Raw genomic sequence first — 12,880 nt, 5'->3', positions numbered from 1 at the left:
AGACATCAACAGGATGAATTGAACCATTCTTGCCCCCACGTTTGTACTCATTGTTCCAATAATCAGTGGTGGGAAGATTGAATTCCAAATAGTTCGCTGTTCGAACAGTGAGGATGTAAAGTTAATTAATTTAACATTTCACTTCAGTTAAAATATTTTCTGGTCATGTCAATGGTTCATAAAACCACCTATTGCATATTGTTGGGATAGAATAAAGGAACAAACCCATTTTGTAGTTGTATACATTAATTGCCAGTAAGAAAAATAAAGATTGTATCCAATTCCTACAAAGTGCACATACAAAAAAAACTTTTTTTGCTGTGCCTAGAAATAAATCTGCCAATTCTGTTAGCTCAATTCTGCTACTACTTGGGTACCTGTATCTACCATTTAAGGCTAATTCGCACTTTATTTCTCATTCCTTTATCTCGGTAGTTTTGCCCTGGCTTAAAACTTAAAAACTGAAAGCTTTTGCATAAACAGTAAATGTTTTTGTTAACCGATCCAAGTACTTGTGATTGTAATTTGATTTTATACAACACTGTTTGGACTTTCACTTCAATTTTTATAAATCAATTCTAGAATCAGAATTGGAAAATTAGTGAGTCAGCATTTCATACTTAGTTTTTTCACTTTTATTTAAGTGAACAAGTGATTAGATTTTGAGTTAGTGCACAGTCACCTTATGAAGGTACATCTTTGCACTGGAGCTCAATTATTTAACATTTTAAGGCAAGTCTGTTTAGTCTACAGATTTAGCTAATAGTTCTAGCCCTTTCAATGGATAAGTCTACAAGTGAACCGTCCACTGTAGCTAATGAATGCATTCATTCAATTGTCTGTTGTCACTTCAGTTTTGATTTCAAGAAGTCTATCAAGTCATATTCTGGAACTGGATTTCGTTTTCCTAGCTATAATTCTGACACCATGTTTAACTGAGTTTGGTTTTCTAAGAGTTAAAATATTATTAGATATTTAGGGGTGACCTTAGGTATGCAAAAGTTACAATTTGATGAGATTTATAGCCATCATGTACATTCACTTTGTGGGAATTAACTTAATCTGAGTTGAGTTTAGTTTATCTTCACGTGTACCGAGGTACAATGAAAAGCCTTTGTTGGTTTTCTGGTTAGCATGCAACAAAAGCTTTTCACTGTACCTCAGTACACGTGACAAACTCAACTCAATCTTCAGAACTAGTGTCATACTATACAATTTCATATGGTCCACCTTTGTCAGTTACAGAGTCAAATTCACACTTACATTTATGAAATCTAGTCTGCTGGTGATTGAAATATAAATTACTTGAGATGCAGAACGAATACAAATTCTTCCACCAGAACCCAAATATCTTTTTAATAAAACAGTAAATTTTAGCAGGGATGGGCCTCAAGGAAACAGCAAGTTTGCAAATTAGTGGGTGCGTTAATATGACTTGAAATGAACTGATTTCAGTTCTGTCACAAAAGTAATGAGCTAAACATATTTAAGACCCATTGTCAGGAAATTCAGAGAATGTTTGAAACAACTGAAGTTTAAAAAAAGGTTACATAGTTTAGTTTCATTACTTTATATGGACACAGCTGAAATAAACAAGGTGGTTTTCAATGCAAGATCTATATGCCAAACACTTGTAATTAATATCAAAATATGGATTCAGAGCATCAAAAAGCCACAAACCAGGGTAAAATGAGTTATTGTTGAATTACAGGCATTTAGAAATTAATGCAAATTATAACTGAATATTGTTTGTTCAAACTACACATTCTCACTTTGTAAAACTTTTACAGAAATAAATGAATAAACTAAAAGCAAAGAGTGCAGCATTATATTTGGTTCAGAAAATCGTTCATATTCAAACATGCAGTCCAATATTTCCTAAGAGAATTTGAGGTTGAGACATAGTTAGCACCATTCATTAATTTTACTGAATGACAGTTAGTCCAAGGGAACACCCGTATAAGATGCTAGTTAATTTAAATAACCTGAAGCACAATCAATGGTTTTTAACAAATTTACCCGTTGCTGGAAAGCCAAATTTGCACATCAAGCATTTAAATACAGAAAGATCACGACCTGGTGATACCAAATCCTTTATTCAGCACAAAATACTTAGCCTTATCTATTTCGGTAATCGTAGCACAGTTACATGACTGAAGCAACACCGTTCGCATTTACAAGTGGACATGGACATTCTCTGGAATCAGATTGTCCTTGTGTGCGATCAATGATTGATGGTGGACTAATTCCAGCAAAATAGTGGTGTGGACGTTTGAGAGGAAAAATTGCAATAATAGAAAATAAGATTTAAAATAATCCAACTCCAACATCGAAAAGTTACTGGTCATGGGACCCAACTACTGACTTTCTGGTGTTTAATTTTATCAAAAAAAAGACCATGTGCCTCACCAGTAAATATCAAGTTTATTGAATTTGTATACCACATGCCGACACATTTGTCCTTAACTCACTCATAGATTTGTATGGTCAATAGTCAATTACACAGACAAAATCTGTATATAGATTCCAACTTAAAAAAAATAATCGTTTCTCCAAAAACTTACAAATTACTACATGTTATTTGAAAATGACAAATGCAGGCACCACTCTCTAGATGGCACATCTTCCTCAGCAAGTGGGGCTGTAATCATAATGCGTCTAGAAATGTCGATATCACCGACAACACATTTTCCACGCTCGGGAACAAGACATAAAAGCATACTTAAAAAAAACCCCGTACATATATATTTTTAAAATAGCCTTGTTCAAGGTTACGTAGAGCCCGGGATTGTGTTTTAGATATGCAAGCAATTGTATAATCATTTTAACAATAAAAAAGAGATAGACATCGTACTCCATGCCGTTCTTAATCAAGGATATTTCCAAACAACTGGTAAAACTGAAACGTATATCAGTAAAATACTTACCGCACAGTAAGATCGATAACGAATCAATGATACCCAATACTTGGACAACACAGCCACAACAGAACTCAACATTTAGCCGTCAGTACTGAACTAACATCGGGCCATTCGCCCTGCTCGGAGATGATTCATGAAGGAACTTACGTCTTATAAATACGGATATAATTACAGACGTTGGTGGTACAAGATGGATGATTAGGAGGATGCGAAACCAGTGCAGGTATCACAAGGATACCGCCTGTTGCCTTTCGCGGGTGGGGGTGGGGTGGGGGAGGTGGCATGGGGGTAAAGTTGGTCAGAGGGGCAGCCCCACTGAAGGAAGAAATCGCAACACGAGACTTAACCGATTCAAGATACAAAGTTGTGAATGCAGACTAAGCCTTTTCTAAAAAAACACCTCGGCTGCACACCACAATTCAACTGATTTTACTATACACACGAAAAGCAGTCTTTGAAAGCTTATGATGAATGCATTTGCGTACAGTTGCTGCCATGAGTGATCCATCAGATGGAAGTCAGAACTGGTTTTATTAAACGACACGCGAGGTGAGGCGAGGGAAACCCCCGCCCGCCCGCCTCCCATCGCCTTCATGCCTCTATCCCGCTTACAACAAGTGGTGACTGAACGTGGAGCTAAATCCCAAAACGGGCTCAGAGATCACAACAAGTCGGGTGGGTGCAAATTGAACCAATTTCATTCAAGGTCAAAGAATGTTTGGCTTTAATCAGCAATGTATTTGGACATTAACCAGGATAGGTAGCTTACATGACATCTGAAGTTAATAGGAATAAAGATATAATCTGCAAAACCCAGTAAATAAACTGCACAGATAATTATCTGATCTGCAGAACTACATTGCGCACATGGAACATGCAATGGGTGACACGGGTGCAATAGCACCAAGGACGCATCCCACCTCTCCCCCAGTACAAATCCAGGGGCTGGGGGAGAGAATAAATGGCATGCTTGCTTTAGAAACAGAGCTATTTGTGGCTTACCTGGTGGAGAGAATCCTGGTGGATAATCCCGCTGCAAAGAAAGTGGCTGGAGGGAAGAAATCTTCCTGGCACGACTTCACCAGCCGGGACCCTCCACATCCACCTCTTCCTGCCCCTTCTCTCTCGGACCCCGGGGCAGAACGAAAGCTTGGGATACCCCCTTTCCCCCCCTGCAAAGTGAGATCGAGCCCCGAGGTCCGGCTTCAGCGCCACATTGTGAATGCGGGAGGGATGGATGGAGGAGCAGCACTGGCTTGAGCTTGGAAATAGGAAGGGGGGGGAGGGGGGAGATGGAGGAGCAGCACTGGCTGGGAAATAGATGGGGTGGGGGACGTGTATTGAAGGGGGGTAAGGGGAGAATGTTGAGGGGGGGTGGGCGTCTGGAGGGGGCAGGGCACGCGTGTTGGGAGGGGGAGAGTTTATTGAGGGGGTGGGAGACAGTGCGTTAAAAGGGTGGGATGGAGTTGTTGTGGGGCTTCTGTTGAGGGGGTGGGAATGGCGTGAGGAGTAGCGTTGAGGGGGTGGGGGTATTGTATTGAGGTGGGTGGGAGCTTGTGTTGATGGGGGGGGGTTATGTTGAGGGGATGGGGGTTGTGTTGTGAGGGCTGTGTTGAGGGGTTGGGGTAGTGTATTCTGGTGCGTGGGGTGTGGGGGCTTGTGTTGTAGGGTGTGGGGGCTGGGGAGGGTATACGAGGCCCCTATGGCGCAGGCGGGCGCCCAACCTCAGCCCCCACGGTGTGTGTGAGGAAGCGGGAGGCGAGGCGGCGGTTGTCGTGCTCTCTCTCTTCCCCCTCTGTGTATGAAGGGAGACTGATTTCCACCCAACCCCCACCCCCTCCGGACGCGAACAGGTGGATGAAGGAGTCCCCGATCCGATCCAATCCAACCCGCCCCTCACTCACTCGTTCCCTCAGTCAGTCAGTGAGTCGCCGAGCGGCCGCCCGTCCTTCCCCTCCCCCCCATCGCCCCGCCGCCGACCTACCCGCGTCACGTGCCGACCGCCCCGCCCCGCCCCCTCACCCCGCCACCCGGATGGAACGTGGAGCGGCCGGGAGGCGGGGCCGGGAGCAGCTGCCGCCGACATTGGTCGGGCCGCTGGACGGGGTGGGATGAATGACGTAACTCTTTCCATGACGTCATCCCTTCCCCCCTCGCCCCGAGAGCCGCGTGCTCGGCAAGATGATTGACAGGTGCGACCAGGCGGTGCGCGGGGTTGCATTTTGCATTCTGCAGCGGCCAAGTGTTTTAACGTTGGAGTACTCGCTTCACACTAACGTGCCACCATCGCGGATCTTTTCTAAAATTTAAAAAAAATGCTGCCATTATTTTGTATTACCTAAATATGACCAGATTCGATCCCCCAAATACCTCACGGTGGCTATCAACATGGATAAGACATATTTACAGGGATATGACTCAAACGCAGGCAGGTGGGGCCAGTGTGGATGGGACATGTTGGCCAGTGTGGGCAAGTTGGGCCCGAAGGGCCTGTTTTCACGCTGAAAGAGTATGACTATGACAGCACAACAACTAGAGAGCGGTCCTGAGCTACCATCTACCTCACTGGAGACCCTCTGACTTTCTTTAATCGGACTCTACTGGACTTTATCTTGCACTAAACATTATTCCCTTTATTATGTATGTGTACACTGGATGGCTCGATTGTAAACACGTATGGTCTTTCTGCTGACTGGTTAGCATGCCACAAATGATTTTCACTGTACCTGACAATAAGCTAATGACACCACACATGGCAATAAAATGAACTAAACTATATTGACTTCAATATTGCATGGAGCTAATGTTCTCTCCATTCTCGTCATACTTCTTGAGAAGAAGTCAATAACCCATAAATGATTATGCCAGTGGGTGGATCTGTTGGGAATGCAATATCTTGAGCTCCTCAGTTTGCCCTATTGTCTGGAATCTTCGCCTCCAAAGAAAATCAGGAAGCATTTTTCATCCTGTTTGGCATCTCTCACAATGAACGGCAAAAAGGTGTTATACTGTGTATTGAAAAATGTTTTTAATCACAAAGCATTTAATCAAAGAACATTTGTTATTTTAAGTCATTTGATCTTTTGCACCAAACGTTACAATGAATGTTAATATTGCATTCCAAATAAAACAAAAGGTGAATGTTTTCTATTATGTGTAATGCTAATCAGGAGTGATATGCAGTCCATTAATTAAATTCTATTCGGATTTTTCATTTCAAAAATGAAACAAATTATTTTTGAAATGAAAAATCCGAATAGAATTTAATCATCACTCCAGAGACCCCAGTTTGATCCTGACTTCGGGTGCTGTCTACGTGGAGTTTGTATGTTTTCTCTGTGACAAGGTGGATTTCCTCCTAGTGCTCAGGTTTCCTCCCGCAGTTTGTAGATTAATTAGCATCTGTAAATTGTCCCTACTGTGTAGGCAGTGGATGTGAAAGTGGGATAACATAGAACTAGTGTGAAATCGATGGTCAGCGTAGTTTCAGTGGGCTGAAGGGCCTGTTTCCTTGTTGTATCTCTCATTCAACCGATCAATATAAACCAACATAACATAAAATATACCAGTTTAAAATATTTCAAATATGGAAACAAAACACTGATACTCACAAGAGACTGAAAATGCTGTAGTCTGGAGCAAAATACTTACTGCTGGAGGAACTCAGCGTGCCATTCAGCACCTGTGGAGGGGGAACGAGAATGGAATTACCAACGTTTTGGGTCTAGACTCTTCATCAGCATTGAGAGTGAAGAGGGAGGGTGGTCAGTAGAGAGAGGAGAGGAGGAGGAGGAGGGGGGAGATGGACTGAGAGGTGACAGATGGACCAAAAAAGGAGAAGGAATTTCTTTAGCCAGAGGGTGATGAGATTGCCATGATGGAGTTTGAGTCTTCGGTATTTTTAAAGCGGACTTTGATAGATTCTTGATTAGAAAGGGCTTCAAAGGTTACTGGTTGAAGACAGGAGAATGGGGTTGAGAGGGAAGACTAGATCAGCCATAATTGAATGGTGGGTTAGACATGATAGACTGAATGGCCTCGTTCTGCTCCTATGTCTTAGGGTATTATGGATGAAGGATAATGGACAGTTGGAGGCCGGTAGGAGAGGAGAAGGGGTAGGGTTGGTAGGCAGAGGCAGGTGGGAAATGGATGGAAGCAGACAGGGGAATAAAATAAATAAAGGAAGGCAGCAGAACCAGGTGAGGGGAGAGAAAGGTGTAGAAGGATACAGAGGCTGGAGCATGGTGAGCAGAGACACAGTGGCCACAAGAGTTGGAATCCGATAAGTAAGGAAGGTGACAATGGAAACCATTTAAGGGAGAGATGGCCCCATAGCAGAAGCATCCACGTCGCGGGGCTGGAAACTGGAAGTATCCTGAGCTAATTCTGCTACCACCATCATCTATTGTGACAAGTGATGGTCCTTTTCAGGACGGACGATGACAGTTAGGTCAACATTTGTAACAAGATGGACACGAAAAGAAGAAGAAGTAGGGAGAGGATCAAGGGAACTCTAGAGAAGATCAAGAGGACTCTAGTTTCGGGGAGAACTCCGACCCAATAAATGGGCCTTCATGCCAAAGTTAAGAATCTATATTATTAACTATGTTGGACTTAAAAATCACACAAAATGGCACCGGAAACGTAGCGACCTTCGTGCACTGTTGTTGCACACTTGTACTTAAGTATGGTTGTGCCAATGTAAACTAAGATTTTTTTATTGAACTGTACGGAAAAATTGAATTTCACTGTACTTTGGTACAGGTAACATAGAATTAGTATGAAAGGGTGATCGATGGTCAGTGTGGACGGTGGGCTGAACGGACTCTTTCCGTGCTGTATCAAACAATTCAAATACAAAGTCATTTAGATGTGGAAGGAAATGAGAGCTACCAAGCTTCCTGAACTGTGGGATTTTCTAAGGGTGGCACAACAGTAGAGTTGCTGCCTTACTTCGCCAGAGATGGGTTTGATCCTTACAACGGGAGCTGTCTGTACTGAGTTTGTACGTTCTCCGTGTGACCTAATGGGTTTTCTCCATGTGCTCCGGTTTCCTCCCACATTCCAAAGAAGTGCAGGTTTGTAGTTAAGTTTAGTTTAGCCTAGTCAGCGGAAAGACAATATGTGATTACAATTGAGCCATCCACAGTGTACATGATAAAGAAATAATGTTTAGTGGAAGATAAAGTCCAATAAAGTCCGATTAAAGATAGTCCAAGGGTCTCTAATGAGGTAGATAGTAGCTTGTGACTGCTCTCTGGTTGTTGATAGGATGGTTCAGTTGCCTGATAACAGCTGGGAAGAAACTGTCCCTGAATCTGGAGGTGTACGTTTTCCCACTTCTGTACCGCTTGCCTGATGGGAGAGGGCAGAAGAGGGAATGACTGGGATGAGACTCGTCCTTGATTATGCCTAGTAGCCTTGCCTTTGGGTTCTGTAAATGGTCCCGAGCATATGGGTTATCGCTGGTCAGTAGGGATATGGTGGGTCGAAAGGCCTGTTTTCCCATTGTATCTCTAAAAAAAGAACAGGGGAAACTCCACACAGACCAGAACATAAGGCCAGGTTCAAACCCAGGTCACTAGAACAGCAAGGCAGCAGGACTACTTGCCTTAGCCCACTAGTGGCTTGCCACCCATAACACACTGCAGAACCAGAAGCCCCCACGAGAGGAGAACTGACCTCTGAAGACCTTAACACCAACTGAAGCAAGTCAGTGGGGGGAAAAAAACGAAGAAAAATAACCCTGCAGGATTGAGTAAACCGAGCAAGTTTACATTCATACTTCTGGGAGTGGGGAGAGGAGAGCCTAGGGACATGGTAACTGCCAACTATGCATGTCCCAGGCAAGCAGAGTTGATATCAGTAGCACATCACTTATCACAATGTGAAAGTAACTGTAAAATACTCCTCCCCTGAGCCCAACTAATGTGATTAATTTTTCAAGCCCTGCATCTGGTTTTAAATTCGCGCAGCTAATTGTTGGGAAAATATTTCATATTAATTGCACTTAACTACTTCCAATCTTCAATCCCCCCCAACTCTCCAGTCCTGCAGATATTTGACATACATAGACAACCAAATATTCCTAACTTTGCGCTGATCTGTGGACCACACACGCAGTTCTAAGCATTCCGCCTCTTCAATGATACATTGCTTCATCCTAGAGGATTAGCTGACCTGCAATCTGTTGCCCCATTCCATTCTGTCTGTACTTAAGTAAAAAAAAACCTGCCCAAAATGCTTTGCAGAGGGTGCAGAATTGATGTACTAGAATACTACCGAGATTAGATGGCATTAGAGGCTGATGGGGGAGAGACCTGGTAGAAGTATAAAACAATGCGAGGCATATTCCCCAGAGTGGAAAGGTGAAAGACTAGGAGGCATAGCTTTACCAGAATACTATCTAAATTAGATGGCATTAGCTTTGAGTGGTTGGACAAATTTTGAATGTTTTCTTTGTAGTGTCGGAGGCTGATGGGAGACTTGATAGAAATATATAAAATTATGAGGCATATTTAGTGTGGGTAGTCAGAACCATTTTTTCCCAGAATGTAAAGATCAGAGACTAAAGGGCATGGACTTTAGACTTTACAGTTTAGAGATAGAGCACGGAAAAGGCTTCCTGACGGGCCGCGGCTGTGGACTGGGAATGCGGCCAGAGGCCTTTATCGAAGCGCCGCGGTCTCGATGCCTCCTGGATTGCCGCATAGAAGCCCAGGTCGGGGTCCGGCCATGGCCTCGCGGGTCGGCCGATGGAGCCCGCGGCTGGGGCCCGGGTCGGCACCGTGGAGGCGTGAAGTGGGGTGTCGGCAGCAGTGATCCGTCGGCGGTTGTGAAGCGGCGGCGGCGGCAGTGAAGCCTCGCGACGATGGGGCCTCAGTGGTCGACCCGCGGTCGACGGTCATTGAGAGCGTGCAGTACCAAAGATCCTATGCTCCGCTATAAGATCTTTGTGCAGTACCGCCGTGTGGGGAGAGGGGAAGAACAATGGAGGACCCGGCGTGGGGGAACTGTTGGGAGGGGGGGGGGACAAAAGGAGGAGCCTCCGTGCTTTGTAACTTTGTCAGCGCCGTAGGTGGCTGCTATTTGTATACATTGTGTATGCAAACAAAGAATCTCACTGTGCCTAGTCACATGTGACAATAAAGTATTCCTTCCTTCCTTCCTTCGGCCCACTGAGTCCATGCCGACCAGTGAATCAAGTCGTACATGAACACTATACTACACATTAGGGACAATTCACAATTTTTTATCGAAGCCAATTAACCTACAAGCCTGTACATCTTTGGACTTGGCTGCAGTAGCTCATTAAATTGCACGTGCAAGAGAAATCATGCTAAGGAAGCCGAAAGTAATGTATTTGAGGGCAATTAGTGTTGGAAAAATCGCCCCGGAATATCAGCTGATGTATGTTTCCACTAGTGTGATTGTTTTGTTGTCTCAAAATTTACTGCACTGAACTTAGCTCTGTATGGTTCTATCTATTTATCAAACATTTCCTGTGTGATAGAGCCTATTTTCCTTTACACTCAATGTTTATAATTTAATTGCTCTTTGTTGGCAGCAGTGATCTTATCAGCAAGCATGTTACTTGAGTTTGCTAAAATCCATGAGAATAGTCATTTATTTTTGTATAGTGAGTCACTATTTCTCTTAAAGAAAAACAAATGTGACATCTACTTAATGTGAATTGTTATATAGCATGTTGCTTTACAGATTGCTTGGTTAATTTGTTTAATTTAAAGGAATCTTTTGTGAATTAGGAATTGTTAATTTAAGATAGAAATAGGGTGATTTTCTTTTCTCCTGGAGGTCAATTCTTTGGAAATCTCTTTCCTGAAGGGTAGTGTAGGTAGAGTCCTAGTTCAGTTTATTGTCACATGTACCGAGGTGTTGTGAAAAACTTTTTGTTACAAGTCAGCGGAAAGACTAGATATGAGTACAATCAAGACGTACACCGTGTACAGATACAGGATGAAGGGAATAATGTTTATTGCAGGATCAAGTCCGATTAAAGATAGTCCAAGGGTCTCAAATGAGGTAGATGATAGCTCAGGACCGCTATCTATTTTTCAGGTATTTAGGTGGACTCTTGACAAGAAGTGGGTTGAAAGATTACTCTCTAGAGGCACAGGAGCATAGAGCATGGTAACGGGCCCATGCCGAACAGGATGTCCCATCTACATTAGTCCCACCTTACCTTGCAGAGAAGATGTATCTGAAGAGCAGAGAATTGTCTGCACAACAATTCTTGATAACCAAATACCTCAAAAACAAATAAGTTGGCCATCTATCTCACTTGTTTATCTCACCCAATGCGAAAAAAACGACTGCGGTGTTCCCATGCCCAACTAGAGTACCTGCACATGAACATGAGCCATGGTCTCTGACCTGATGGTGTAAAATAACATCATATCTCCAGAGATACAAAAGGAACTATAGATGCTGATTTCCAATGAAACATACTAAGAAAGTGCTAGAGTAACTCAGCGAGTCAGCAGCATCTCTGGAGAACGTGGATTGGTAATGTTTTGGGTCTGGACCCTTCTTCATGTTAAGTGTGGTGGTGGGGGGTGGTTGGTTGAGGAGAGGGAGGAGAAAGCTGGAAGAGAGGTGTGGGCAAGACAAAGGCATGTGATAGGTGGAAACAGGTGAGATGGGCTGAGATGTCTCCAAAGCCATTTCAACCTACAATCTTCACCATTTGATGGAGCAGAGACAGCAGAGACATGGGAATGTCGGAACTTCTCCTAGCATTCACGTATCATTCTGACCTTAATGTATATTTAATTTTCCTTGGAGGTCAATGAGCCAAAATCCTCCAACCCTTGCTGTCATCTCAAAAGTTCCCCCAACACTTCCTAGGGTGGCACGGTGGTGCAGCGGTAGAGTTGCAGCCTACAGTGCCGGAGACCCGGGTACAATCCTGGCTACCGGTGCTGTCCATGCAGAGCTTGTACATTCTCCCTGTGACCAGTGTAGGTTTTCTCAGGGTGCTCCGGTTTCCTCCCACAGTCCTGGAAACATCCTCATAAACTTTCTCTGCACCATGTTCAGCTTGACAACATCTTCCCAATAAAATGGTGACCAATACTGAACGCAATAATCTAATTGCGGCCTCACCAACGACTTATGCCCCTGTCCCACTTAGGAAACCTGAACAGAAACCTATGGAGACTTTGCGCCCCACCCAAGGTTTCTGTGTGGTCCCCGGAGGTTGCAGGTGGTTGCCGGAGGTTGCAGGTAGTGGAAGCAGGTAGGGAGACTGACAAAAACCTCCAGGAACCTCCAGGAACCACACTGAAACCTTGGGTGGGGCGCAAAGTCTCCAGAGGTTTCCGTTCAGGTTTCCTAAGTGGGATAGGGGCATTATATAACTACAAGATAACCTCCCAACTATACTCAATACTGATGTCAGGATCAAAGGTGGGACTCATGCATGTGCTGTTAAGGGAACCCTGAGTAATTTGCCACAGTGCATAAAACTTTGTTTGGAATAACAATGGAACTACAATAGACTACTATTATTATTATTATTATTATTGCACTACCTTTGTTTGTTTTTTGAGTATGTGTTTATGTGTATATATATATATATATATATATATATATATATATACTAGACTAAGTGGGACCCAATGGGTCCCAGCATCACACAGGGGGGCTGGTCACCAACGCAATATTCCACCTCTCCACCAATTGCAATATTGCCTGGCAAACAATTGGGCAGCAGCCACTTTATAGCCGCATCGAGGGGACTCACCGTGGAGTAGACGTGCGTTCAGTGTTATTCGCAGCTCAGAGAGCTGTGACCCTCTCGCTTCCTGGGTCTGGCAGAGACTGAGTGGGGGACTACACGTCCGGGTTTTATAGTCCCACCCCCCTGCCGCCAGCGGGGGCAGTAGAGAGAATGGCAAATTTAAAAAAAACATTAATATCTCTCTGATTTTTCATCG

The 12,880-nt window shown here is 43.8% G+C and overlaps 1 protein-coding gene across 4 annotated transcripts in view; it reads right to left on the bottom strand.

The window, feature by feature from the left end:
* The window catches only part of atp2b1 (ATPase plasma membrane Ca2+ transporting 1), a 106,854-nt gene extending 94,957 nt beyond the window's left edge, over window positions 1–11,897 (bottom strand). The window contains exons 1-2 of one of the 4 annotated variants that reach the window (XM_033038037.1): window positions 11,885–11,897; window positions 3,924–4,716 (exon numbers count right to left, since the gene is read on the bottom strand). The gene's annotated coding sequence lies outside the window, so the exon portion shown is untranslated. Of the gene's footprint in view, window positions 1–2,927; window positions 3,129–3,923; window positions 4,891–11,884 lie in introns of those variants that run through there. The other 3 variants (XM_033038039.1, XM_033038040.1, XM_033038038.1) reach the window with 3 other exon arrangements.
* Between the last annotated feature and the right edge of the window lie 983 nt (window positions 11,898–12,880).

The sequence above is a fragment of the Amblyraja radiata genome, chromosome 19 (genome assembly GCF_010909765.2).
Source record: "Amblyraja radiata isolate CabotCenter1 chromosome 19, sAmbRad1.1.pri, whole genome shotgun sequence".
Taxonomy (NCBI): Eukaryota; Metazoa; Chordata; class Chondrichthyes; order Rajiformes; family Rajidae; genus Amblyraja; species Amblyraja radiata.
The sequence above is the reverse complement of the archived record's forward strand: the minus strand, read 5'-3'. Positions and strand labels throughout refer to the sequence as shown.